We start from the raw sequence: 26,833 nt of genomic DNA on the forward strand, positions 1-26,833 counted from the left end.
AGGACGGCTGCTTTTGCCATCCCGGACACCTTAATGAGCTTGTAAAACAAGGGCCTACGGACAGCGGGTTAAAAAGTCACCGGGCCGCAGTTAACCGAGAGAGGCAGATGACAAAAACACAACAGCGCACGCACCGCTTACCGGCACTGCCCGCTCCAGGAAAAGAAGCCCCACATTCAGCCCCAGCGCACCAGGGGTCCTGACACTTGGGAGGGGAAAATCCTGCCCCTTGCTAGCTCCTAAGCAGGATAATGTGGCAAAAACACACCTCGTAAAACACTGGTATCTCAGACGAGCATTTGCTCATCTTTTTGGCTAGGTTTGTACAACCTTTTTGGCTAGGCAAGTACAACCATACCATCTCGAAATGAAGCCTGAAAGGGCGCTGTTATTCGGGAATTGAGTTGCTTTTGGAAGATGAGTCAAGAGCAGCTCCACATACTTAGGTCTCTTCTTGAGGCTGCTGACAATTTTTCCTGGCTTTACAGCCGCATTTTCTGATCCTTAATATATTTTCTTTCCCTTATTGCTGAGAGAAAGAGCCACACAAATAAAGAGAAACCTGACTATCCCAGGAAATTATGTAACTGACTATACGCAGAGTGCTGTCAAATATGCACAGAGTAAACTAACTGAAGTAATATGATTTTTCCCTCCAATATCCTTCACTTATAGTCATTGTAGGTGTTACAAGTAGCAACAGTAAGTGGAACAATTTCATAGAGCACTTCTCACATTGAGACAGCTATTCTACATCCCTCTGTGCAGCAGACAATTTCCAAAGCTCACTTTGAGGGATGGCACCTTGAAGCAAGCCCAGAGAGGTAACTTCTCCCTAGAACCAGAGCTAAAACCTAGACCAGTGAGCGGCCACATCTACAGGCAGAACAACTCTTTCTCACCAGCAAAGATTTGGCAATGACTGTATCCGGCAGGCAGGGGAAGGTGCCTCCAAAAACACAACTCCACCTCACAAGGGAGGCTGCCAACAGCACCAGATACGCACACGCAGGGCTGACTCCTGCTGCGAACAAAGCGCTGCTCGGGGTCAGCACACATGCAGAAGAGTTGCTTGGCATTGCGAAGGATAAGCTCCTATTTGCAAAGTATTAGAAAAACACTACGTAAGAGGCTTTTATTGCTATTATGTGGATGAACGGAGAGGCCTTGGTTGACAGCACTGCTACACTCCCATTGTTCAATGGAGAAGAAAAGACACACAGCTTAAAATAAATAAATAAATAAAAATTAACACACCATCCAGCCCAAACCACATCCAAAGCAAACAATAAAAGGCAAAATGTAAATGCATCCTGGGCACACATTGTATTTTATGTTCCTTTTCGTCATCAGTTACAGCTCCTGTGATGTTAATAATGTGTAAAAGCAACAACTAAGCACAGATTACACGGCCAAGCAGAGATGGAGAAGAAGGTCGCATATGCCATCAGATGTGACATGTCACAAACACTTGGAAGATAACATAACTCAACAGATTAAATATCATTTATCCCCAGTCATCATACTATTGCATCCAAAAGAAAATACATATTTCAAGCACGGCTAGAACAATAGCACCAAACAAAACACATGACACTAATTCAAGTGTCATGACAAATTGTTCATCATAGCTGGAAAACAGAGAAACATGGCCCTAAAAAGCATTATGACAACAGCGGCCTAACAATTTTATAGTGTTCATATTTACATTCTAGCATATTCATAAACCACATTACTTCTGAAGGTAAGAAAAAAAATGGGAAAAGAGGTTAATGAATTAAAAGTAAACCATAAGGAAAATCAGAAAAGTCAGAAGAAATTTGAGCTTAGAAATATGAAAAAGATTCTTTGTGTGTGCATGTGTGTGAAATATAATACAGTTTCTGCTTCAGATCACTTGGATTACATCTGGTTGTGCTGTTAAGATCTCCATTTCAAACTTTTGTGTTTTTTTCACTCATGGTTTCAGAAGGTCTGCTATCTCTTTAACAGTGAAGTTCTTCTCTCCCACTCACATAATATATTCCCACTGTCTCCAGCCAGCTTAAGGTCACTACAAATAGAATGGAAAATCTGAGGTAGGTTATTGGAAAAGATGGAAAATAAAGGCATGTGCTACTAGGCCATTCATAATGAATAGCAAATGAGTATTTTTTGAATTAGCAATTAGGACAAACAAAGGTACTAATGTTTTACAAGCGTATTCAATGCAAAATACTAGGTATTATTCAGGCCTTTGCTATTGAATTCTGACTTCTTTTCACTCCATCAGCACTCTTAAGAGCTTATTAATGTAAAGCAGAGCCTTTATAATTTGCAATAATGTTTAGGATACCTACTCTAAAGTAATGGATGAAATCAATAAATTCATCAATAAACAAAAACGTACAGAAAAGAAAAATGACAAAACACTTTCTGTTTTATTACTGTGGCAATGCTATTTGGTGTTTCAAATATTCATACAAATATCTCTTATACATTAGGAAATGTGACATATTAGCATTCCCATTTTTTAAAAAAAAATCATGGGTCCCAGTTCAGGAACATGTTTCCTTTGAGAAATGCAAAGGAGGCATTTGAATACTTACTTGTATTTGACTTTACGTAGTTAAATGCAACCCCACCTTGGATCCAGAATACTGTATGATCACTCCCCAGCACTCTGTGCTGAGAGCTGACCCCATGGTCAGTCACGCAGCATCATGCAGCCAGGGCAGGTACATCCGTAATGGATCAAACCCACCAACTAATGATTATCCTTGGGACAGTCTAAAGCTAGGCTCTAAATTTTGGGCCTGTCTTGCCAAGTCACTCCTCTTTCATCACCACGTACAACTCCGTACGTGTTCTGTAGGCAGCTCCCCTGGCTCGGCCACTCTCACTTGTTCCAGTTGCCCACCCAGTAGCTCTGTGCAGGTAGTAACTATGATTCCTGGTGGGAGAGGCAGCAGCAGCACACTGGAAGCTGTAAAACCTGTGGGTGAAATTTCAGGTACAGGTGGAGTTCTTCACATGACACCAGTGAGCCTCAGAGAAACTGAAGTGTACAGAGCTCCAAAAATATGGTTCCTTGTCATGTCAGCAGGGCACACAAAGGGTTAACAAACCACTGCTGTTTGTATTATCTATTAATCTCACCTCTCCCTTATTTAGCAACTTCCTTCTTAAATCCTGGCTTCTCTTCCCTGTTTCCCTCACAATTTTGGGTCCTTTTCCTCCCAGGATGATCACCTGCTAGAAGCTCCCTCCGCATCCCATGCCCACATTCCAGGCTTTGTCCTGTTTCTCTACAACACTTGGTTTCTGGCTGGGCTCCACGCTCATTGCAAATTTATGGCTCTCCTGCTCTTCCAAGCTTGAGAAGAAGGTTTTTACTCAGCTGCCCGCAACCGCCAGGACGAGGAGCAGAGCCTAGAAACTGGGAAGAAGAGCCCGTGAGCACCAGCCACCAGGAGAGCAGGGCTTGGGCACTAGAAAACCAAGGTGGAAATGCACGCCTTGCATCTTATTTAGTTGGAAGCCTGAATGTTTCTGTCTAGAACGTCTGTTTGTATCTCGAGTCACAAAGAAGCCATTAGTACCAATAATGTGTCATTACGGGGGCGGCAGCAGAGACTCTGCAGCTAAGGTTAATTTGAGATGCATAATTTAAAGCAGAACTAAAATCCTTCCATTTCACACTTTAATGACTGAATTCAAATCATTCTTCAAATTTGACACAGCAGCTCTTAAGGGGACACTTTTTTTTTTTTTTTTTTTGCCAATTTTTGAGTAAAATACAAGCTATCTATTGTAAAGGAGAAAATCCTATGGATCCTCCCTTTCCTATCATTTTAACCTGTTTTCCCCTTTGATTTCTTTTCAGAAACTTAATTCTTCTGAAGGCTTCGTACTTCACCCATTCATCCTGGTATGTCAGAATATTCCTGATACAGGCCACTTCTGCGGTTTGAAAAACAAATATGCAGAGTTAATAATTTAATTCACCCCAATCCCAATGATTTTGCCATGATCAGCTGACAACATTGCCTAACTTGAATCAGTAGTGTCTACACAGTTCTCAGTTCTTAGCACTTAATGACCATGAACTATACAGTTCAAGAAGTTTGTCCAAGATCATACAGGGGACTTGCAGTGCAGCAAAAAATTGAATTAAAGTCTCCCAAATCCACAGATAATTTGTTTTGTCAGGCAACTTCCCTGACCACAGCTGACAAGACATGTAAAATCATTAAGCAAAATCTCATCACAACATAATGAAGCAGCATGATAGGCAGATAGCCACGCTGCTCAAGCAGGGATGTAACAACTTTCCAGCAAACACATCCTGCCTTTTCTTGTGAATTCCTCAATCTAGCTCACATAACGTTACCAAAATACATAGAAACATACAACCTTTTTTTGTTGTCTGACCCTCAGGTCGATTTCCTTCTGAATTTTCAAGAAATCACAGTTCAAGCACACAGACATACTTTGGAGAACTGCCCTCCATGCTAAAAATGGCAATGGAATTGCACAAGGGAAAAAAAAAAGCGAAAATTCCAAGAAATCTTTGACTCATCCATTGTTATTCATCAGGTTTTTGGAGCACAGAATGGAATGCCGTCAAGCTAAAATTGACAGCGCTATTTTCTAATCCCTAAGTGATGTCAATCCTTCACAAAGCCACAAGTGCTGAGAAAATTTTCTCTGCAAAATTCTAAGAATGACTCTTAAATTTTGTTAGTTTTGGGGGATGAAAAAAAAAATAGAGCTAAAAGAAGCACTCGAAATTAAACTCCTACGTAGGTGAGCTTTTGAATACTGAGAGTATTAGGATTCACAGCTTTGTGCTATCTGTGACTCAGACTTACTGCCACAGGTGTCAAGAGACCTAGGACCCAGCTGGAGCTCTGTAGAAACCTGTTGTATTGGGAGATTTTTTTTTTTTTAAATTACTATAGAGTATAAGATTTGCCCTGAAAGACTAAGTGCAGACCTTGTAGCTTTTTAGTTGACGTATTTTACTGTCCAATTAGCTTGCAGCTAGCAAAACAGATTTTTCTGCTGCTTAATTCTTAAGGTTTTCAGAAAAACATGATGTCGACCAAATATACCATCCGAAGTGGCTTCAATAAAGTTCTGTGAATAACGCATCTACACTGGCACGCCAACACACTATTTTTAATTGTAGCTCATTAAAGATGTAATAGGAGAAGAATTATATTCACTTCCAGCACTGCTCCGTCAAGGCAGTGAGATAATCGTGCTGCTATATCATCCAAAAAGGAATGCTCCTGCGTAGTGATTTAGGTAATCTAATTGAAAGGCAGAAAGCAGTGATTCACTCCTTGTTCTATCTGTTACTGCAACATGTTTCTCGCCTATCACAGGGCCCAAGCAGGCACACAGCGATTGGCTGCAAATGCTAGTAAAGCAGAGACCTGGAGAACGAAAAAAGGCAAGTCAGTTGAAATGCTGAAGAAAAAAAAAAAAAGAAAGAAAGAAAAAAAGCGATCTGGACTGCAGACGAGGAGCGCTTTACAGAGCAGCATGCAAATGCAGGCCTCTAAGGTAATTTAAACCAAATGCAGACTGAAACTGAAGTAGTTTGGTGAGTCAGCACAGCACAAGGACACTAAAATTACACATGAAAAATAGCACAATCCTTTCTGTATAACACACACTATTTTATTCCAAATTTACCCGAAAACAAATTAATTGTCTCCTTCGTGCTTTGCCTTCTTCTCCTCTTCTTGGACTCAACCTCTACCTTCCAGAAACAAGCTGCGTGCAGGCTGGCTAGCTGTGAACTCTGATGTCTAGGACTTTAATTTCCCTTTCACAAAAATTTCATCTCCAGACCATGACAACCTTAATAAACAATCGCTGGCATGAATGCCACTAACTGTGTTCCAAGTTACGATTACTTTCCTCTGGAAATAAGAAAAATACTTAAAACCCAAGCTGTGGAGAATCATTACAGGCTCCAACAATGGTGGATGTCTCACACATTCTGCCGTCCCAGAGGTTTCAGCCACCTACAGCTCGGTGCAGACCAGGTCTTTAATGCTAAATATGCCTGTGATCAGTCAGAGGAAGGCTAGCCTCAACTCTGCCTCAAACATTTTTAAAGCCATAACCGTTTTTAAACTTACAAAGCAATATTCATCTTCATTTTCATCTCATTCTTGCCTCATACTTTCACAAGAACGTAATTCTGTGAAAGCCACAACAATTGCTTGTTCAATGGAGACTGTCACTCTCTGAAGTGCTTTCTGAGATAGATTTGTATGGACAGACGTGGGTAGAAATGAATAATCTAAAAATATCCACAATAGATAATGAGCAGAGGCTAGAAAAAAATACCATGTACTGCAAACGCAGCCCAAGTTGGAATGAATGCCTACAGTAGCAACCGGACAGGAAGAGCAAAATGTTATTGTACATTACTGGCCTGCAGCCCGTAATTACAAAAAATACTGCAGCATTCCCCAGTAACAGCAGAAAATATTATCATTTCAAACAAAGCAGCTGCAGCACCCTGCCCGCTGCAACCATGCTGTGGGCACGTAACAGAGCCGGCGAGGAGAGGGCAGCTGGCTGCCGAAGGACTCCTGGCCCGTGGGGTGGGACATCTTCACCTCACGTCCACGGCTCCCCTGCACCGCAGCACAGAGACCCCTGCTCGGCAGCAGGACGCTCCCACATGGGCTCCAGCTGCTGAGCCATCTGGCAAGGGGAAACAGTTTTTGCAGTCTTGCAAATCCTCCCATTCCAGCTCCTCAGTGCTGTCTCACCCGGCTGCCTCTAACCCTCTACCAATGTTTTTTTAAGAGGAGATTAGCAGGAGGGTCCCGAGCATCGGATGACACGTACTGCCACCACGACCCGTAGGATTCCCCTCCTGAGATGGCAAGCAGTCACTCCGCTAGGCATCACCACAACAGGAGGCAACGTGCCTCCAAAAACAACCAGCTAAGCAGCCAAACAGTTTCTCAAAGCTTTATGCACTTGCAGAACTAGCAAACAGAGGAGAAGAAATGCAGAAGTCTGATCAGTGAGGTTAGCAGAGGAAACACTGTTCAATTGAAAGACACCCAAATTCTAACACGTTTCCTCTACAGGCTGCAGTTACAGATTCTCTGGTCCAAAATGCAAAGCCTCAGCTTTGCTTCAGCTCTCAGTGCTGCTACAGGTACTCAGCATCTCCCCACAGTGCCGCAACGCTAAAGCTACGCTTGCAATATGCAACATCAGCTGTTTAGGCAGCCTCTCTCTGAGGCACTTGAATCACCATGAAAACTATTTTCTTACTGCCAACCAGAAAGACGAAGCTCTTAGGAGGGAGCAAATTAACTGCCATACCATAATGCTTCCCAATTCACCAGTGCTTCTTGTCTTTCACATACCAGCTTTTCTCTGCCAAACATGAAGATGACTGTAGCAGGAATATATGCAGTAGGTTGAAAGACCACATTTTTGTATCCTCATAAGCCATTCATTGGTTTATGGATTCAGAGTCCCGCAGGGAGTGCTGCAAATCCACAAGAAGTCTCTGGGTGCAGGACTCGACTCTGACATATCTAACAGATGTGTAAAATAACACGTAACCAAACATCTCTCCAGTAACTGTGCAGCCAGAGACTGGAAAGTCCTAAAATGTCATGTCCAAGGGCAAAGGAGCAGGGGATGGATAAGAATAGAGTCCTGGATCTAGAAAGTAAAGAGAAGTTTAGGCTTTATGAATTTATTTGTTACAATGTGTTTTTTCTTTTCTTTTTTTTTTCATATTTTTTTAGTATCTGTAATTAAGCTGTGGTAATAGCCCTCACAAGAGAGGGCTGTGAGGGCTGGGGACCCAGACACTGCGGCCTGGTTTGCTCAGCACCAGACCGATTGACACTAGGTTCCTGGGAAGCTTCATGGTCCCACCTCCAACACCTCCAACTGTGCTTCCAGAAGGGAAGGCCTAAATCAGAAAAACTGCTGTGGACAAAAAGCACGTGGCTGTGTAACAGCGATCACCACAGAGGCCCCTCTCCGCTCCCTGCGCTGCTGTGTCCTGGCGCCAATGGCTTGTGCACTTCCACAGTCAGCTGGAGAAGAGCGGTGGGCGAGGAAAAAGAAGTCAAGAACTTGTTTAAAAGCCTCGGTTTAAAACTTGTGGTGACTCCCAATTTACGGACTAAAATCAGGCTCTACTAGGAACTGCCTGAACCACCGCCTTTCGCAAAGCTGCTGGTGGGCCTGGAGCCAAGGCCTGGTTCAAGCTCTTATCTAATCCATGCTAAACTGACTTAAACCATGCATCCTTTATAATAAAGAGCCTCACAGTGAGGAAGCCCAGTATTGGCATGTTTCATATTTGCATCACCCGTTCGTGCACATGGCTTAAAGGAAAGCGTTGGGAGTACGACAGCTTCTGAATATTTTGCCTTATGTGGTTTAGAGCCAGCACAGTCAACGGCTGCGTCGGCTTCCCCCCTTTTTGTGTGACAGGCTGAGAAGCGAAAATCCCAGGTGATGCTCAGCAGTGCTGAACACAACGCGTGCACCAGCAGCCTCACAGACGTGGCCGTGTCCCACTGAACAGGGGCCCGGGGCTGTGCCACGACACTCGCAGCTCCCCGCAGTGAAGGTCTCCATTCTCTGTCCCCAGCACCTCCTCTTCACAAAGGCTTACACACACTTACATAAACAAATGAACAATTCCATTATGTGCCTGGCAGCCCGTGCACTTTCTTTCTGCTGCACAATAGAGGCGCCCCATTGAAAAGATCCATATACAGGGGAAAAAAATCTAAGCAAGTCTCCAGCAAGCACACATATTATCAAAGCCTCATTTCCACTTAACACAAGTTGCTTTGGGAACAAATGCAGCTGACTTGAGGGGAAAAACACAAACAAACAAACAAACAACCTCTTTTTCCATTAGCTAGGGAAAAAAAATATCGAACCGGTGCCATCTTTGTTAAAGAGCTCCACTAAACTAATGGTTTAGGAGAGCCGAGGAGCATGGACGGGGGACAATTTGCGACTGATCACAGCCATCTGAACATGGCACACTGACAGCTGAAAGAAGAGCAAAGAAAGGCAAAACAAAACAGGCATGTGTTTAATTTGGGCAGGCTCAGTCCCCCATATTTGGTCCCAGTGAAAAGTACAAGGCAGGAGAAAGTCAGCCCCTCCGCCTGCTCTGCACCCACGTAACTCCCTGGCACGCATCACAGGACCTTCTCTGGGCACGCAGATGGGGGCATTATTTCTTCACATGCTAAAAACAAGCATCAAGAAAGGGCAGAAGTAGCAGTACAATTTAATATATCTTGAAGTGCATCTCTTGCCACCAAAGAACCTCCCTTTCTTTAATACCCTGCCAACAAGCTCCTCCACTCCCAAACACAACAAAAACTAAACAAGACTCAACAATTTGGTGACTGCAACCGAGAGCTGATCGAATGATTATAAAGGCTACGCAGATGCTGTGAAGATACCTTCCCCTGAACTCCAACGTGAGCTTCCTCAGAGAGCAGCAAGAAGGCAAATCACGCGTGTTATCCTGGTCTGACATGAATGAAAAAGACAGGAGTAAAAGTGTGGTGACTTGCGCACAGCAGAGCTAAGAAGGAATGCTTGACACTAGGAAAGGGGGACTGAGAGAAAGCAAGGTGGGCTCAGAGATAGCACACACGGTCTGCTGTGGTTCACCCTCCCTCTCTCACCTGAGCTGGTCACAATTGCTGTCTTGTGCCTGAAAAAGGGTGAGCTCCAGAGCAAGTGTTTTCCCACCTGAGCTGCAGGGACAGGAGAAGAGAGGGGAAAAGAAAGGTGTGGAGGGTAAGAACCGCAGCTCCCAAATGTCATACTGCAGCAGCTGCAAATATATTTGCATTAATACCTCATTTCACAACTACAAAAATTGCCTCAGACTCCTACTGAAAGAGTCTTGTGTTTCTGTTTGGGTTCACAGTCCCTAATGCAAGTACTGCATATAAAAAGGGGTTGTCTACACTGATTTGCAAAAGTTCCTAACTTTTTGGAGAAATCAGTACAAATGCCTACAGGACTAGTACAATTTCCCAAGCAATGGCTCTAGTCCACTGACCAGAAAGGAAATATTTAGCTCCCTGCAGAGAGCCTGTTGATTTCAAAAGAAATTTAATAGCTCTATTCCTACAAAGCAAATACAGAGCAATCACCAGGGGCCAGCTGTGCTCTCCTCTCTTCTGCAACCTGGTAAGCAACAAATGTCTGCAAATGCCACAAGCCGAAGGGTTTCGATATTCTGCACAGTGGTGAAGCTATATCCTCTGCTTCTTCCATGTTATGTTGGTCCTTTTCACTCTGCGGGTTTCTTACAGCAATTTCGTCTTCTTCAGCACACTCATGGGGCAGAAGGGAATAAATAACTTGAATTTTAATTTTTTTTCTTTTTCGTTTTCTGTTTTCATTTAGGCCAACATTTCAGTGTCTGGTTTTACAACTGCAACATTTGCTCTTTACTGAACAAAAACAAAATCAAGAAAATACTCGGAAGTCATTCTTTTCTAATGAGAGAAATGAAGAAAAAAACACAACAAAGACCAGAGGGAAAAGGTGGGCTTTTCATCGCAATTCATAGTTAATTGTCCGTACTAAAGATAGTTAATAACTCAAGACAACACAATTCAGCCTCAGTCAGGGAACTCATAGTTCTGCTGCTACTCAAACATCCAAGTGCAATTTGCAACTCTAGTTATGAAAGGCGACATTATTTTCTTTATACTTTTAGCTCAGCTTGTGCAAAGTTACACTGATGAAGCAATTATTTTGTGGACATATTATTCAAGCTGGTGGTGAACTTAAAGGCTCTGTTAACAAGTTTGGTAAGCACCAGCGAGGTGCTTAAACATGAAAATGAGAGCTATGTCTTTAATACAAAAGTATCACTTAAGAATGCTGTAAAATCAGATTGCTCGTGACATTATTACCAACAGTAAGATAGCTGTATATGCATTTTTCTGTCTATGCATTGTACTTCATTCAGTAGCTTTCTTCTGCAGAGTTTCCATGTTATATAGATGCCAAACTTGGAAATACTTCGGCACATGCCTAACTTTCAGGGAGAATAGCCTCATTGATTTAAACAGGGTTCAACCCTGACAAATGTTAGAACAATCGCCTGTTTGCAGGGTTGGACCTCATGGGGCCCGTTTTCAAAAAGATAAGGGCATTATATATTTTGACTGCTGATTCTGGATTTACCATTAAATTTCTCTGCTTCGCTCTCTCAGCTGTTTTTATTGCCACAGACAGAAATATCATGACATTCTGAGGTAAATAATGAGTAACTTAATTACAAACTAACTGTAACTTATGACAAGACCCTCCAATCACTCACCTCAAACCATATGAGTGTTTCAGGATGCTATTGTAAGTCTCTTTTCTTCTATCCCCTCTCTCACGTGAGATGTTGCAGCCTTTTTATCTGATGTTTTGCTTTAAAACTCTTCCCCAGGCTCCAGGATCTTAAACAAAAACAAACCAAGAAACACTCAGAATGAAAATGTCATTTCAAGTGATTGGTGGGTGGCTCAGGGGAAATCCCTGACCTTTCTCCAATGTATATTTCATTATCTAAAGCAAGTGCGATAACTCCCCACAGCAGAAGTACTCTTCTGTGGGCTGTACTTAAAAAAAAAAAAAAGAAAAACACAAAAAAAACAAACACAAAAAAACAAAACCCAAAGACCCAAAACAAAACAACCAGCTATTTAAGACCACTCAAAACCATGTTATTTTTAAAACCTGTATGGTAGCACGCTGCAAAGTACTCATTTAACATATGATCTGGTGGTATATAACCAGACTCCACAAAATAATGAAGGAGAAAAGGGAAGAAAGTCCAGAGATGCAAATTGTGAAAAGAAAAAAAGTCATTATGTAAAGTATCAAACTGTTAGACGGGAGAGCGATCATCAGTTTTATTATTATTAAGGTTATTACTGGTCACGTTATTGCTAGTAATGCTGTGTAGACGTCCAGCTCCCTGCATCTGTTTGCTGGAGAACCTGCACAGAGCTTGCACCACACGACCCAGCCCGGCCGAAGAGAGGGAGGAAGGAAGGGAGGAGGAGGAGCGACGAAGCAAATGAGTAAGAGAAACCGGCAGGTCCCTCACACGGGCGATTTTGACATTCTCCGCCATCGCCAGAAAAGGCCTGAAGGGGTCTGGAGGTGACGGGCGTGCTGCTGTGCCACACCAGCGTGCCTTCTGCCCCCTGCCCCGCGGATCTGCCCTTCTCCCGTACCTGCAGTGACACAGGCCAGCAGCTGGAAGCCCAGCCGGGCTCTGTCAGCAGAAAAATCCCTCGGCTACGAGCAGCGGACGCTGCCAGCCAGTGCAGAGTTCACTTTCCCTTGGAGAGCGCGCTCCTGCATTCGCACGGCCCCTCAGGATCACAGGCGGCCGAGTTGTTCTCTCCCCACCAGTTTTAGCTCAGCAAACCATTCCCACAGCTACACCTGTGACTATCCCTGCTGAAGCCAACAAACTTTCACAATGTGACAAAGCAGAGAGTTTCACCTTACGTGAATTTAAGCCAAAATTTTGCTTTTTTTTCCCCACTCAGCTACGACAGACAGACAGCTCTGAAAATTTTTTTCCATTGCTTTTAATTAAGAAGTGGAGCCATTATCCACAGCCCTCTGTGGTTGTGCATACCTCAGAAAATACAACTTTGCCCAAAGTGGTCAGAAAGTCAAAAAGGAAAGCTTGCCTCGTGGCTTCTCATCCCTCCCTCCCCCCAGCAAACAACCCCACGGCACAAAGAAGGGGCGAAGGGGACTTCCCTCAATACCTGCACGGGGGCTGCACCTACTTCACCATTCCCCAGAGCTGCTGACACGACGAACAAACCCCAAAATACCCTGTTTAAGTTACCCTGCTGCCCTGCTCCACCGTGTTTCTTCTCGCTTATGTTGTGTTTCTGCTTTCTCCAAGGAGCCTCCTCTCACTCGAGATGAGTAAAGGCTGCAGCCTTGCAGGAAGAGGACGGAGCCCTCTGAAGCTGTGACACAAATCCAGCGAAGGCTGGAAGTTCAAAGTGAAACGAGGACAATGTGCCCATGACTCATGCCACCTAGAAACGATTCTTAATTTAAGAAAAAGTGTTAGAAGGATTATTTTACGGAGTGTCACCCCACTGAATCAACCAGCCTCTGCCTCTCATTTTTTCCCCGATTCAGGTACAGGGTGGCTGGGGACTCTATATTAAGATCGAAATCAGTGTAAAATCCTCCTCCTCTCACGTACACACTTACATTTTTAATGTTCTGTTACAGAGACAAATACTGCTGGTGGAGGGGCAGATTCCCAGCTCCCCTCCAGACTTTCTGCATGACCTACGGGCAAGTGATATGTGACGCTTCCTGAAGGGCTGAAATAGCTGTAAATGACACTTGAGCTTCTCCAGCGCCTTTTACGTACCACAGCTTGGCTCCTAACGCACATCATCGCTTAACCCCCATTTTCCTGTGCCTCAGTTTCCCCTTTCTCCACGCTGAAGATAACAGCACTCCCCCAGCTCGGCGGGTTGCTGCAAGAGACACGAGAGCCCTGCTGAATTAGCGGGTAACATGGTGACACGGACGAAGTTACAGGTACCTCTTAACTCATCTGAAACTGAAACGTCACGTCCCCAGAAAACGACCCTGTAAGCCAAAACGAGGAGCCGGGCAGCAGCCTGTCCCTCCCTGGAGCTGTTTTGCTGGACATTCATTCCGCTCGTACGGCTCCCTTCTCCTTGGGTGCTGCCGGCGAGCGTGGGGGAGCCTGAATGGATTCACTGTAGTCGCACAACAGCTTCACAGCTGCTGAGAAAAGGCCTATTGTAGCCCTGCATTTTACTATCTCGAGTAGCATACATTAGTTTGCTGTGCAGCTCCCATTACCCATCTGATCTTTACAGAAAAAGGAGCAACAAATCTGGGTTTTGCCAAATGGAAAGTGATGGAAGGATTTTTTTTTTTTGGTTTAAAAAAAAAAAAAGGGGGTTACATACAGTTTACACAACCAAGCATAAAACGCTACAAATTCAGTGTAGCAAAAAAAAACTTTAAACTGGTCCTGCCCTCTTTTTTTTTTTTTTTTTTTTTTGCCACATCATGACACCGTGAGCCAAATTTCAGGCTCGGAAGGCAGCAGCAGGCCTGCCATGTGCACGTGTGCTCTTCCTGCAGGGACCAGCTGCTCACAGCTCACACCCCTGTGCATTTGATCACATTAACTGAACGCTGTTGAAAACAGCAGTAAAATCTTAACACGGAACGATTCGGCCGCACACCCAACAGTCAGATGTGACGGACTTTGCAAAAACACACACGAGCAGATTTGACAGCCCGTTTCTAAATGCCTGGATTTTTCTGCACCCTGCCTCAGCTCGAGTCCGGGAGGAAGGACAGTCCTGCATCAGGCACGTTCCTCCCAGCATCCAACTACTCCACTCTCCCCCTTCTGGAGAAATGGATGCAGCTTCAAGCAAACTAGACGAGTATTTTGTCAGCTCTGTTCATTCTTCTCGGTGTGATAAACGAGGCAGTGCACCCTTATTATGGACTTCAGACTTACTCTGAAGTACGGCTCCCCTTGCCTCCTCCCGCACACATGGCATTGACCTTACCGGCTGCAAAGAAGCTGAATTTGGCCTCAGTTCCCTAAAAACAGCGTTTCATCAAACCTACAGCATGCTGTGCTGCTACAGTACCCAGAAATTGGTGATCAATCAGCACGTATCTCCCCCCAATGTGGTGGTACTTCCCTCATAAGCTCCGGGGCCAGACCAAAATCTCAAGGTATTTCTCTCTGCCTCCAGAGCCATAGGAATGCAACAGGTGCTGTGCTGTTCTGCAGCTGCAAAGCAGAAATATTTTGCTTTTTAATGCAAGCTGAGACAGACAATCCCCCTTGCTTTGGCAGACAGAGACGTTACGAAAACCTCCCAAGAGTTGTCGGCCTGGCAAAATGCCATCAGTGGGACCCCTCTCTCCCCCCAGCCTTCCCTCATTTGGCACTTGTGCCTTTCTCAAAGCTTGGCATGGACTGAGCTGATTTTCCATTCCAGTCAACTGGCACATTAATTATTTTAGCATGACTCGATTATGATCAAAACCAATGAAAAAACAAGGCAGTGGAAACACAGAATCGAGAAAAGAAAGAAATTAAACCCCAGGACAAAGTACAGAGAAAGAATCAGCTTATATGTTTCCTGTGGCTGGGGAGGAGAAGGTGATTCTCCTGGCCACATTTTTGGATTTGGGGCAGGCTAAATATTGGGACAAGCTATGAAGGATGGGGAAACAGCAGCACCAGGCTCACTGCATACTCCCTGTCCCATCAATGGGAGGATTCTTGTCCCCACATCTGCAGAAAAGGTGTTAGAGAGCCGTGCTCTCCTGCTTACCCAGAAGGATGTTAGGTCTTTCTTTCCAGGTCACACACTGACCTCAGGCTCTCCTGGGCACCTTTGTGAGTACCTCGTTATCCCAGAATCTGAGTACAGCACCAACATTTGGGAGAAATGCATCCGAGGCTCATCCTGCCACAAGCAGACCTGCTGTACAACCACCTGCACTCACCGAGGTGCAAACCTCCTCGTCTCACTTCTGAAAGCCAAAAGTGCCAAGATAGGAACACCTGAACACCACCTGCTCACACCCTCGCAGGATGACCTGGCCTGGAAAGTAGTATCTTTTGCAAAACTTCAGTGCTCTGCCCCCGAAAAGCAACAAGGTAGTGTCTCCTCCTGCTATACGCCATGTATAGTTCTGAAACAGATGTTAAGAAAATGAAGTATGACACGATTATTTGCAGCATCCAGATACATTCTGAGCTCTTTGAATTCAAGAGCTCCAGAACAAAGAAGAAACACGTTCTCTGGGAGAGATGAATCTGGTACTTTTCCTACTATTTCTGCTTTACTTACACCAGCTCGCCTACCTTCTAGCTATACGAGGCTGGATTTTGAGATGTGTTCACTTGCTGGTACATACGGAGATTACACAACCCGTATTCCGTATACATTTACATATCTCCAGTGCCACAGAGAAAACAGGACGCTTCAGTAGAAACCTGTGGCGACCTTTGGTGCAGGAAACTTTGGAGGTTTGACCACAAGCTTTTTTTAGAACAGAAATTTGACTAAGCCACAACCAGCTCAGCACCACTGTAGTTAACAAATGGTCTCACATTTTAAGATTAGCAAGACTATGCTGGCAGCCTGGCCAGCAAAAAAAAACTCTTCCAGGCGAAGAACAAATGTTGTCCTCTGCCTGGGTTAAGTGAGTTGGTTGGCTACAAAGCATGGATGGCTATTGCAGCCAAATCTACTCTTTTAATCAAGGAGAGACAAGACGCTGAAACAGATGAAGCTTTTACATAAGCCTACTTGCCCAGGCTTTTTTTTTTTTTTTTCCTTTCCTTAAAGCGCTGTGCTACTGCCTCTGTCATCTCTACTTCTACTTCCTTTTCTTCAGCACAAATCGCAATACGAGTACTTCAATAAATTACAGGTTTGGTAGCAAGCTCTTCGGGCTGCCAGCTGTCAGCTCCAGAAAGCAGGACTGTCACATCTGCCAGACTGGCTCTCACACCTACTCTCTGAGGTAACATCATATATTTTTCAAAGTCATGCTAGCAATAATATGACATTACCTCTCACCACACCGTATGTTCCTTCCCTGCCTCGGGACACACACCAAAAAGAGCCTACACACCTTTACATTACGGATGCCTAGCCCATGTCCTGCAGTGACTGATAACCTCAGTTCAGTGCAGGGTCTGAGCACCCCCTTTCATTTAAGGATGTGAGCACTGTCTGCTGCAGCATGTGCTAACGTCAGCAAGCCAAGCACAAATGTGAGTGCTCTGTCAGGGATGGGTCATTATTTGTTAAGCGTCTAACGTGCACTCACCATTGTATAAGCTCCTAAAAGAAGATATGATCCCTCTTTCGGTAGAAGATTTCTTCTTTCTAACTTCTCAAAACAACCTTCCTTTTCTGAGGCCTACTCACACCAACCTTCCCCTTTCAGTAATAACTATGAAAAAAAGGGAAGAACATTAAGAAAGAAAAAATTATGAAATGCGTTTTACTAACTGGTACAACTACGAGATCAGATTGCTGAAATACACCTTTCTTTCTATCCCTTTATCCCACAGGCTCTCTGTAGGACACATCCACGTTCCTGCTTTTGCTCTGCTCAGGGCTATGGCTTCTGAAGTGAGCCTCCGGATGATCCCTCCTGCGTTAGCTTTTGCTTGCAATGTGGGGTGGTCCTGGAGCAGATGAACTGAATCCCTCTTGGGAGGAACTAAACTAGAAGCAACGTGTTCTCCTGGAGCACAGCTAATGCCACAAACAGGCAAGCAGTCAGTGGGACCTTACTGTTTAGAAGTAAAAGTAACCCCAAAATTTGCCTGATGTGAGCCTCAAGATCCCAGCATCAAGTTCTCCACCAGACAGATCTTCCCCACTTAGTCCGTGCCACTTACTAATATTATCATAACAATATTAAAAAAAAAAAAGTATTTTGCTGTCACGCATCGTTATGCCACCAGAAAAATAAGAACACAGTATTATATTTATTATATTCTAATCTAACATTACAGCAGTGTAATAGTGACAGGAACAATAGCATCTTAAAGTGAACAATGGAGACAGAAGAGAGAACAAAGTAGTTTGAGCTACAATAGCTTACAATTTCTGTAGTTATAAAATTAATCCTACTTTACCTTTAAAATACTTTCTCATCTTCTTGCACCTATACTGTAAAGAATCGTTACAGAAAGAAAAAAGTAAAACAAAATGGATATGAAAGAAAAAAATGCTACCTTTCTCCCACTAAACTCCATGAAAATGGTAAACTTTAGGCACTAATTGTAAAAACAGCCAGTAGACAATTTCAGGCAGTAATGCTTTTTTAAGGTGACTGTGTTGACATCCCACCTTAAGCCAAATATCCTCTGATATTTGTTTCATGGTGGATCTTACATGCTCTTTCCAAATGTCACTAAAAAGACCCCCAAAATCTTGAAATTCCTCATAATTGATTTAAGTAGTAAAACAGTCATCCCACCTTTTTTCAGCGCAGGGAAGCTAAGGATCCTGTGACACGATGTCTAACTTTCTCAGTTACCTTTTCCACCCCTGGAGGTTTGCAGGCCGCCACCCTGAAGCCACACATCCACACAATCCTCCACAGCTGTCGAAAGCATTATCAAGGAGTAAAAAAGCTTTACACTGGAAGTGGCTAAGAAATACCTGGTGCTGGAAAGCTCCTTGCATTCCCGGGGCAAGAAACAAACTGAAGGTGGCTGCTCCCTCTGCTCAGCTTTTGTCAAACCTTTCTGGACCCGACAGCCAATTCCAGACAAGGCATGACACTGACCTGGCCGAGGCCAAGTGAAACGCCCTCCTTGTACCCGAATACTTCTTGAAAGCTTCTCTCTCTTCCTTCACGTGCCTCCCACTGACCCTCGGCACACGAGACAGCTCTGAGCTCAGCCGAAACCAGGAGGAAGTGTGTGTAAAATCCGCAGCCTCACTGCACCGCCACTGTCCGCTTTCATGAATGAAAGGGCAAGGACAGCGGGGGAAGCCAGGCCCTGTCACGATGGCCAACGCGCTGTGTGTCCCCTCACTTAAAAGCATCGTCAGTCTGTGTTTGCCTCCCTCACAGACAGCTTCCAGGAGTGAGAGACGTGCTTCCTAGCGGGGCTGATTTGTAAGAGTGCAGCTTTGTGCCTAACCCCTCACCTGGCATTTCCCTGAGCAACCTGAGGAGGTTTTGGAGCTCTTACAACTGCTCTGAGTGCAGTGGGGGAGTTAATGAAGGCTGGTTCCTGGTGGCTTTGCCTCGGGCACAGTACAAGGCATGATCTGAGCGAAGCTAGCCCTGCCCTGGGAGCCCTCTCCCATCTGCAACAACATGGGCGAGCCTTTCCTTCAGAAAGGTCACCGATTCCTGCCGCTGCCCTACATCCAACCGTCTGCTTCACAAAACCGCGAGGAATTCAAGGTCTTTGTGAGCTCAACCTTTCTGTTAAATTTAGCTGAAACTGGCCAGCGGATTCCAAAGTCATTACAGGGAGACTAAGAGAAAGATAGCGTGCTCCGGAAAGAAAACAAGCAAAAATATCAGTCTTGGCCCACGAAAAGCAATGCTGGATTGGCAAGAAAGGTAAACAACCGGACCTGATGTTAAAATTCAGAACTGCAGTGCCAATTCTGCAAGATTAATTAGCACTAAACCCAAGCACAGTCTTGCCCAGAGAGATTTATTTTACTTCTGCTGGTTTGAAATGCAGCTTTACTTTTACTTACTGTGAGTTGCATTCAGCTTATGAATAATATGAGGTATGTTTTCTGGGGAATTAAAGTGTAATCTTTCCTCTGTTCCATTTCTTTAACGCACTCGGTTTACTACTGTAACTTGTTTGTGATACCACCCGACTGCAAACACAGAAACTGGGACAACATCTTGTTCCTATGCAAGACAGGAAAAGTGTATCTGTAGATTTAGGTACTGATAACAGATTCAAATCTGCTTCAGATGACACAGGACAAGTAGGTGTCTGGGGTTTTTAGAGGGAGGTGAGGTAGAAAAAGGGTTTTTCCCCTGGAGAATTGAAACAAGGTATTTTCCTTTAATGTGATTCATAATATAAGATAGATAATGACAGCATCAGGAGCAAAGCTAAGTTTGTGGAAAATTCACAATGCTGCATACTGCTACGTACGCTTTATTTGCTTTGGTGAAGTTTGTAAACAGTAAAAACACCAAACCTCCAACTTAAGTGGGATACCTGGGCTGGAGAGCAGTCTAATTGCTTCAGCAATTATGCAGACCTGGGACAAAACCGCTCTCAGCCTGCAAACATCTGCTAGAAGCCAGCACAGCTTCATTTCCCAGTGCCAACCAGGGCACATCTTCAGCTCACGCCGTCCTCTCCACATTCCTCGAGCTCACCCCCAGGGTTTCTTTTCGGTGTCTGCAGCCTGGGACTGCAGCACCGCGTACCTCTCCCACCGCCCCGCACAAAATGAAAGTAACCCTGCAGCCAGGCTGCAGAGCCATCGAGGTTTGCGAGGAAGCTAACTGCACGAGTTCCCTTCCAAGGGGTGGAAAAAACAACATCCAGCTTTCAGCAAGGGGAATGTTACTAAAGAGAGCTAATGATCACCACGTAATCACTTTAAAAGAAATACTGCAGTGCCTAAAAAGCTACAAAACCCCTCCTCGTGCTAGTCCCTGGACTCGTATGTTATGCTAAAATGCACACGCCTCGATGACCGGGTATATATTCAAATGTAATATAAACCACATTAACCAATTTAGGCTTTAAGCACAAAGTAAGAGATTTTTTAAATCAGCCAAGACCATTAAGTGCCTTTAGACTTATGCTAATCCATATGAGAGACCACACAATTTCAGCCTAAAATCCCTTCAGAAGTGGGAATCCCCCTTCCATTGCTCGTGAGCATTATCCAGCCCCAAAAGCTGCAGCGTAGCATTTTCAGAGAGACATCCAAATGCTATAAAAAAAAAAATTCATCCACCCATGATCGTACCTAGGCCTCTTCACAGCTATTACTGGGATCTCCTTATCATTAAAACCAAGCTGCTCTGCAATACAACATTGTGAAGGAGGAATACTCTCCCGCACAGCCAAATCCCTATGAGTGTGAGTTTCACTGAGTATGGGCACATTCGTACTGTAGAAAAAAAGCTAAACAGAAAACAAAAATCCTTCACTGTCATTTGAATATTTTTTCAGAAGTGCTTTCCGTATATCTTAAAAGCCTCCTCAAATTAACATTTGCTATTTAAAATCTCCATCTTTGAGAAATAATGGCAGTCGATCAGCATGCAAGGCAGGAGATATTTTCATTTACTGCATCTTTTTTGGAAGACTGAAGACTACCAGCATGCATGAACAAATGGGCGCGGATTCCCTCCGCTTTGTGTGCCATCAACACCATGAGCTACCCACTGGAAGTAGGAAAAGGCTCGTAATTTGGGGGTTTTCCTGCATCGTCAGGTTTTGTTGGAAACTCTCCGGAATAAGCCCAGGAGGCTCCTTCAAGCCCCAAACCCATCCATTCACGTGCTTAACATCAGGGACTTCAAGAAGTGAGCAGGACTGCTCGGATTTGGAAGTCAAATGCTTGCCCAGGCAAACCTGTAAGCCAAGGCAGCCAGTGGTACCTCTGCTAGCACCGAGCAGCTCCCACTCTCCCTGTATTTCCAGGAGCCAGGAGAAGAACAAATGGGCCTTCTACTGTTTGTGCTAATCACCTGTTAGTCACAGTAGTCTGAAAGGCAAACTGACACATCTACTCGTTTTGACTGTTTCCAGTATTTATAGTATCATTTCTCTAGGACTGTGAAGTAGCTGCCAATTATTACTCGAATCTGGCATGCAGAAGCTCATGTATATGAAAAAACATGATCAAACAATATGCAGCTCATTAAAGGAAGTTTATAACTCCGTTCCCTGCCCTAATACTCTGTTTTTATCTCCTGGAAATATTTACCACACCACCTGATTAGGCTGAGCTCCTTTATGTATTTTGAAAATACAAATTATGCCATCAGTCATCCGCAGTATGACAGCAAGCTCCCAATTACACAACTTCGGGAGCTCGCGCAGTGCACCACGGCAAGCACAACCCAGCCCCAAGTGCCGGCACCGTGCGGCCGGATTATCCCATTGCTACCCATCGAAAAAGAAATGTCGGGCAGTCAAACAGCTCACGCCCTGAAGAACAAAGCCGGGACCGGCTCTAGCCCTGTGGCCAGGGTGAACGGGGCCGTGTCTCTCTGCTTTACCTCCGCAGGCACGGAAAGAGGGCAGTGCTCGCAGTGCTGCTGGCACGCTTTCCTGCGAGTGCAACAATGCAACCTGAAGGCTCGTTTCCCAGCGTCGGGGAACCTGTGCCAAGAAGTTATCGGACCCTAATCCTACGTTAAAACCTACCGTCATTCTTTCTCTTTCCTCCAGCTTGCTTTTAACGTGATGCTCCTCGCAAACGCTGAGGATTCAGTCCCACACATCTGCGCAGAAGCGCGCATGCAGGGTGTCAGTCCTGGCCTCCAGCAGCAGGATCCAACGCTTCTGGAGCGTGCTGGCTCAACGCAATTGACCCCACAGCCATCAGGAGGGGCCACGAGCTTAAGGACCTTGAGAAACCTACCCTTAAATATCTGCATTCTTCCTCATTTCTGCGTCTCATAGCGAACTTAAAAGCCCCTCCCCACGCAACACTAACAATAATACCCGTAGCGAACTAGCAGGCAGAGAAGAAATGCAGCTGCAACGTGTAAAATTCATGCTCAGGATTTAGGAAGAAGCTCTGATCTCATGCCTCTGCCACACCACAATTAACCAGTCCCCCCAATGGTTAGCAGCTAGCTTCCTCTCCAGTGATGTGACATGCTATCTCGATTCACACGACACCGGATTCCCAAGGCTGCAACTCATTCAGAAAGCTAGCACAAACGCCACGTCCAATTTACGATCTAAGCGAGCCTTGAAAACACAGGCTTGTAACTGCAGGAGCCTCGTGCCAGGCTGCTCGTGGGGGGGAGAGCATCACCCGAGCGAGCCTCTCTGCCCTCAGAAGCCCCAGCCGATGCGTTCAGCGCGAGAGGCGCAGCACAGGTAGCCGCAGAGGACTGCTCCTCTGCATCTCCTCGTGATGTGGAAGGGAACAGCGATTGGTCCCCAGCAGATCTGCATGGCACCAGTGATCTATTTATACAGCTCCAGCGGGCTGAAACTCTGCCTAGAAACTGCAGCCATCTCTTCAGCTCTCACGCTGAAGAGGCTGGTTGTCTCCGATTCTGATTCCCATGGTGTTCCCTGCAAAAATGACAATTATTTTAATTTCGCGTGGGGGAGAGCTGCCGGCGTGCTTTGTACGTCTTTCTATACACCAGCTTCAAGATTTTACACCCGAAGGATTATCCACTTTGTCACCGGGTGTTAGATTCCACATCTGTGATTTATAACACGGCCACCCAAATTAGATCGAGGGTAGCACTCCTCTCTGTTCGGCCCAATTAGTCAGTAGGCACTGAGAGCTTCTCTTTTTTTTCCTTAAACACATGAAATAATAAAACAACAAAAAAATGCCATTTAGAGTCATACTATATCCAACTGTCATTTGTAAGACTTTGCTGTATTATTAGTCAGAGCTTCTGGTGACAATGTAACCCACAAGACTGAAACTTGAGTGGTTTATACATGTCATCGGAGCCTTAGATAAAAATGCTGCCTTAGAAAGTGGGAGTATTTAATTTTTTATAATACTTTTGTACTAGTATAAAGTGTTCACTTAATTTACATCAGTGACTTCTTTTCTTAAGGTATTTGTATCTGTTTGATCTTTTACAAATATCTAGTTCTCTTCTTCAGATCTAATCATGCCGAGCACTTTGAAGACATTTTGCTGGGCTTATTAATTAAAATTCCTACAAACCTTTAGGGTTTGGGGTTTTCTTTTTCCTCTTTTTTTTTCCAAACCAGGGCACAGCACTCGCAAAAGCAAATTTGCACGCCACCCTCTCCCCCCCCCCCCCAGCTCCAAGTCTCAAATTCATTTTATGAAGAGGCAGGGATTAGTTATGTTACTTGGTAACAGCTGCTCGGCGTAGTGGCTGGTATTAGGTCTCTGTACGAACTCCTGGCCGCGGACTGTAAAAGGAAAAGCGACAAATTCTCTGCTCCAGCAGAAAGGCTAAACCCCACCGAAAACCAGCTGTGAAGGAATGCGGTGACTCAAGGTCAACAGCCAGAGCTGCGGACACCACCGCCAGCCACACGGCGTTATTAATTACATACCAGGGCCTGATTACTGACTTTTCTGGTACAGAGAAAGCTCACAAAAATGGAACGTTATCAGAGCGTAACACGTTAAAAATGTGCTTGCTGGAATGAGAACTGGACGAATCAGTTGGTTTTACTGCAATTTTCTACCCATTCATACTGCTCCACTGCTGCTTCCCCATACTCATGGAGGCATGCATGCACACACAGGCACAATTTTGGGAAGTGAAGGACAAAGAAATAGGTTTTATGAACAAGCAAAGACGTAGAAATTGAAGAACTGATTTATCAACCCAATTTCCGTTGTCTTCAGTGGAGCTTGACTATGGTCAAAGTCTTTTGTTGAATCAGGGTCCTCAAAACACGGCGCTGCTCAACTTCTTTCATCTGATCAGGACTTTAGGTGAAATGAAACACTTAAAAGGGACTAAAGGTAGGGAAACGCTCAGGTTTAGCAGATGGAAACCATGTAGGAATTCTACTAGTTAGGAAAAACCCCGTAGCAGCTTCGTAAATTTTCATCACCTCCAGCAGTTTTTGAATAATGCAGTGGCCTTTTTGGCAGCTTCATGAAGCTGTAATCTGCACAAGAAGTTCTACAATGTCTCAGCACTTCCTGGGGACTTTTAGCAGTAGGATAGTCTTGCAACACAAGCAGAGATTAATCATTTTCTAATGCATAGTAATAAATAATGTATCCCCCATAGTACATAAATTAAAGCTGTAATTCCATCCCGGTTCTGTGATGACACCAGAAGCCCAAGATGGAATTTCAGCCTCGTTATGACCAGTCAGGATACACATTATTCCTTAAATTATGTTCTGAGAGTTGATAATGAACTGAGAAGTTCTGAAGGCATTACCAAAAAGAAATAACGTGTAATTACAAGCAGAAAGCGGAATTATTAAGTCAGATATTGTTTGCAGATCTCGCTAAAGTAAGCAATAAATCTTATCCCTGAAATGCCCGCTCAGCATATTTCTGACAAGGCAGGCAAAGATCACTGCCACTATCAGAAGACTGCAAGTTCTCCTAGTGCCATACAGCAATGTCCCCGACAGACACCAGTAGGAGACCACACCTTACAGATCAGGTACCAGCTGGATGCTGTACTCGAACCCTACACAGCATTTTACTCCCAAGTCAAACAATCATCCCACCGGTACACAACAAGCACAAAATACCAAGAGGAAGTCACAAGAAGCCCCAAATCTGCATCCCTGTGTGACAAGAAACCTACCAAACAAGCAAAGCGCTTGTGATGCAAAGTGTTTTGTGTTCTTGATGATAATGTAGAAAACATAGTCTAAGTTCTTAAAGATTTTCACGAAGAACACAGTCCTGTATTGTGTTTTTTTCTGCAGATTGTTTCAAGAAACCTTACAAAGACTCTGAAGACATCTTACAACTTGACAAACACTTTAGCAGAAGAAGTTTAGAAGTATGAAGACAGAGAGCCAAAACAATCATCTATCTAGACTCAACTGCTGCATTCACCCTGCACTTTTGATACCAATTCCCATGATTTTTAGCAAATCCTGCAAGATTTCAAGTAGGTCTGGAGTCAGTTTTTTTTGTTTGTTTGTTTGTTTTTGTTTTTGTTTTTGTTTTTCCTGAGGAAAGAAGACAATAATCTTCTGACCATCTTATACAAACAAGGCATAAAACTTTACAGCATCTCCCACGGCTTGGAGTGGTTCCAGGTTCTGAACTTTTTTTCATGGTATTATTCACAAATTTGACCTTTTCTCCCAACCCTCACCGTCCTTGATAATGTGAGAATCTAAGTCACATTCACTCCCTCCTGCTCTCCCCCTTTAAATTGTTAGCTCACAGAATTGCAAGGAAAAGTAAAGAAGGAGAAGCCTAAAGATCATGATAAAACAGTCAAATGGAGTGGTGCAAGAAGTTGGTATTTTAAGAAGCTGAAAATGTTCAAGCCTAGAGTAACTGTTTTTGAATACCAGAGGCTTCCCCACAAGCCATGTATTACTTGTTCCTTACCTCTCAACTCTTCCCCTTTCCACTTCCTCCTTTTAACGTTACGTAAAGTGTTCAAACCTGGACACCTGGACTTACGTTCCCACATTCATACTGGAGCTCCTCACCAGGAATGGTCTAATATTCAAGGGGCGGGTCACCTGGAAATAACTAGCAATTTGCTTGTTCTCTTTAAATCACATAGATAACCAGCAAAACTTAAAATCTAACTACTTGCATGCCTACAGCTGCATTTAAGGGCACACATCCTCCAAGAACCCATTCCCTCACCTTTTGCCTTTCATGGCTGTTCATACAAACAACAAAGGATCGAAAAATCATGAGAAAACATAATCAGGACAAAGACAGCAAGACAATCAATGCCTAGAGCTCCTTGCCTCCATGATCTCTACACACAAAGCACATCATCACCTCTAAATAGCAACCTGAAACCTACTCAAGAGACTTACATAAGACATGACTCAAGAACTAAAGCAATGAATGTCAAAACATTCAAAGACACAGTACCCTCTGCTCCTAGTAGTAAAGGAATAGCTACTGGCAGCATACAAAGGAGATCTTTGCAATGGGGAAAAATAGCAGGAAAAACTTTCTTAGAGATTCAAAACCATCCAAACCAGTGAAGCTACACAGTAGTACAAAGCACGACTAGAAAATCTTCAACCAGATGTGGACTTGAAGGTTTCTTATGCCTTCACCAACTGATACGAGCTCCAGAAAAGGTAACGATAACCTAACACCCAACACATGCTTCCATCTGACTGCTACTGGGGGCTCAAGAAAGCAATGGTTTTCTGTGAGACCTCTTAGCTAGCAGGTTACATTGCCTGTGACAGATATGTGGTTCACAGGGAACAGCAGCCTAACACAGAGACTAAAAGGTGACCCTGTAAATAAATGTCAGCTGCAAAATCGAATACCTTTCCCAGTCTGAGCTGAACAAACACTGCAGTATTGACAATGCAAGCAAAATGCTGAGA

General features: G+C 44.3%; 1 protein-coding gene across 9 annotated transcripts in view; it reads right to left on the bottom strand.

Annotated features, from left to right (window-relative positions):
- The window catches only part of ATXN1 (ataxin 1), a 193,308-nt gene that overhangs the window by 122,692 nt on the left and 43,783 nt on the right, over positions 1 to 26,833 (bottom strand). For 7 of the 9 annotated variants that reach the window (XM_082754897.1, XM_082754901.1, XM_082754900.1 and 4 more), the window contains one exon: positions 11,363 to 11,489. The exons of 1 other annotated variant lie outside the window; for it this stretch is intronic. The gene's annotated coding sequence lies outside the window, so the exon portion shown is untranslated. Of the gene's footprint in view, positions 1 to 9,704; positions 9,722 to 11,362; positions 11,490 to 26,833 lie in introns of those variants that run through there. One more of the 9 variants, XM_082754906.1, reaches the window with a different exon arrangement.

Source organism: Aythya marila, assembly GCF_965140915.1.
Source record: "Aythya marila genome assembly, chromosome: 2".
Classification (NCBI taxonomy): domain Eukaryota; kingdom Metazoa; phylum Chordata; class Aves; order Anseriformes; family Anatidae; genus Aythya; species Aythya marila.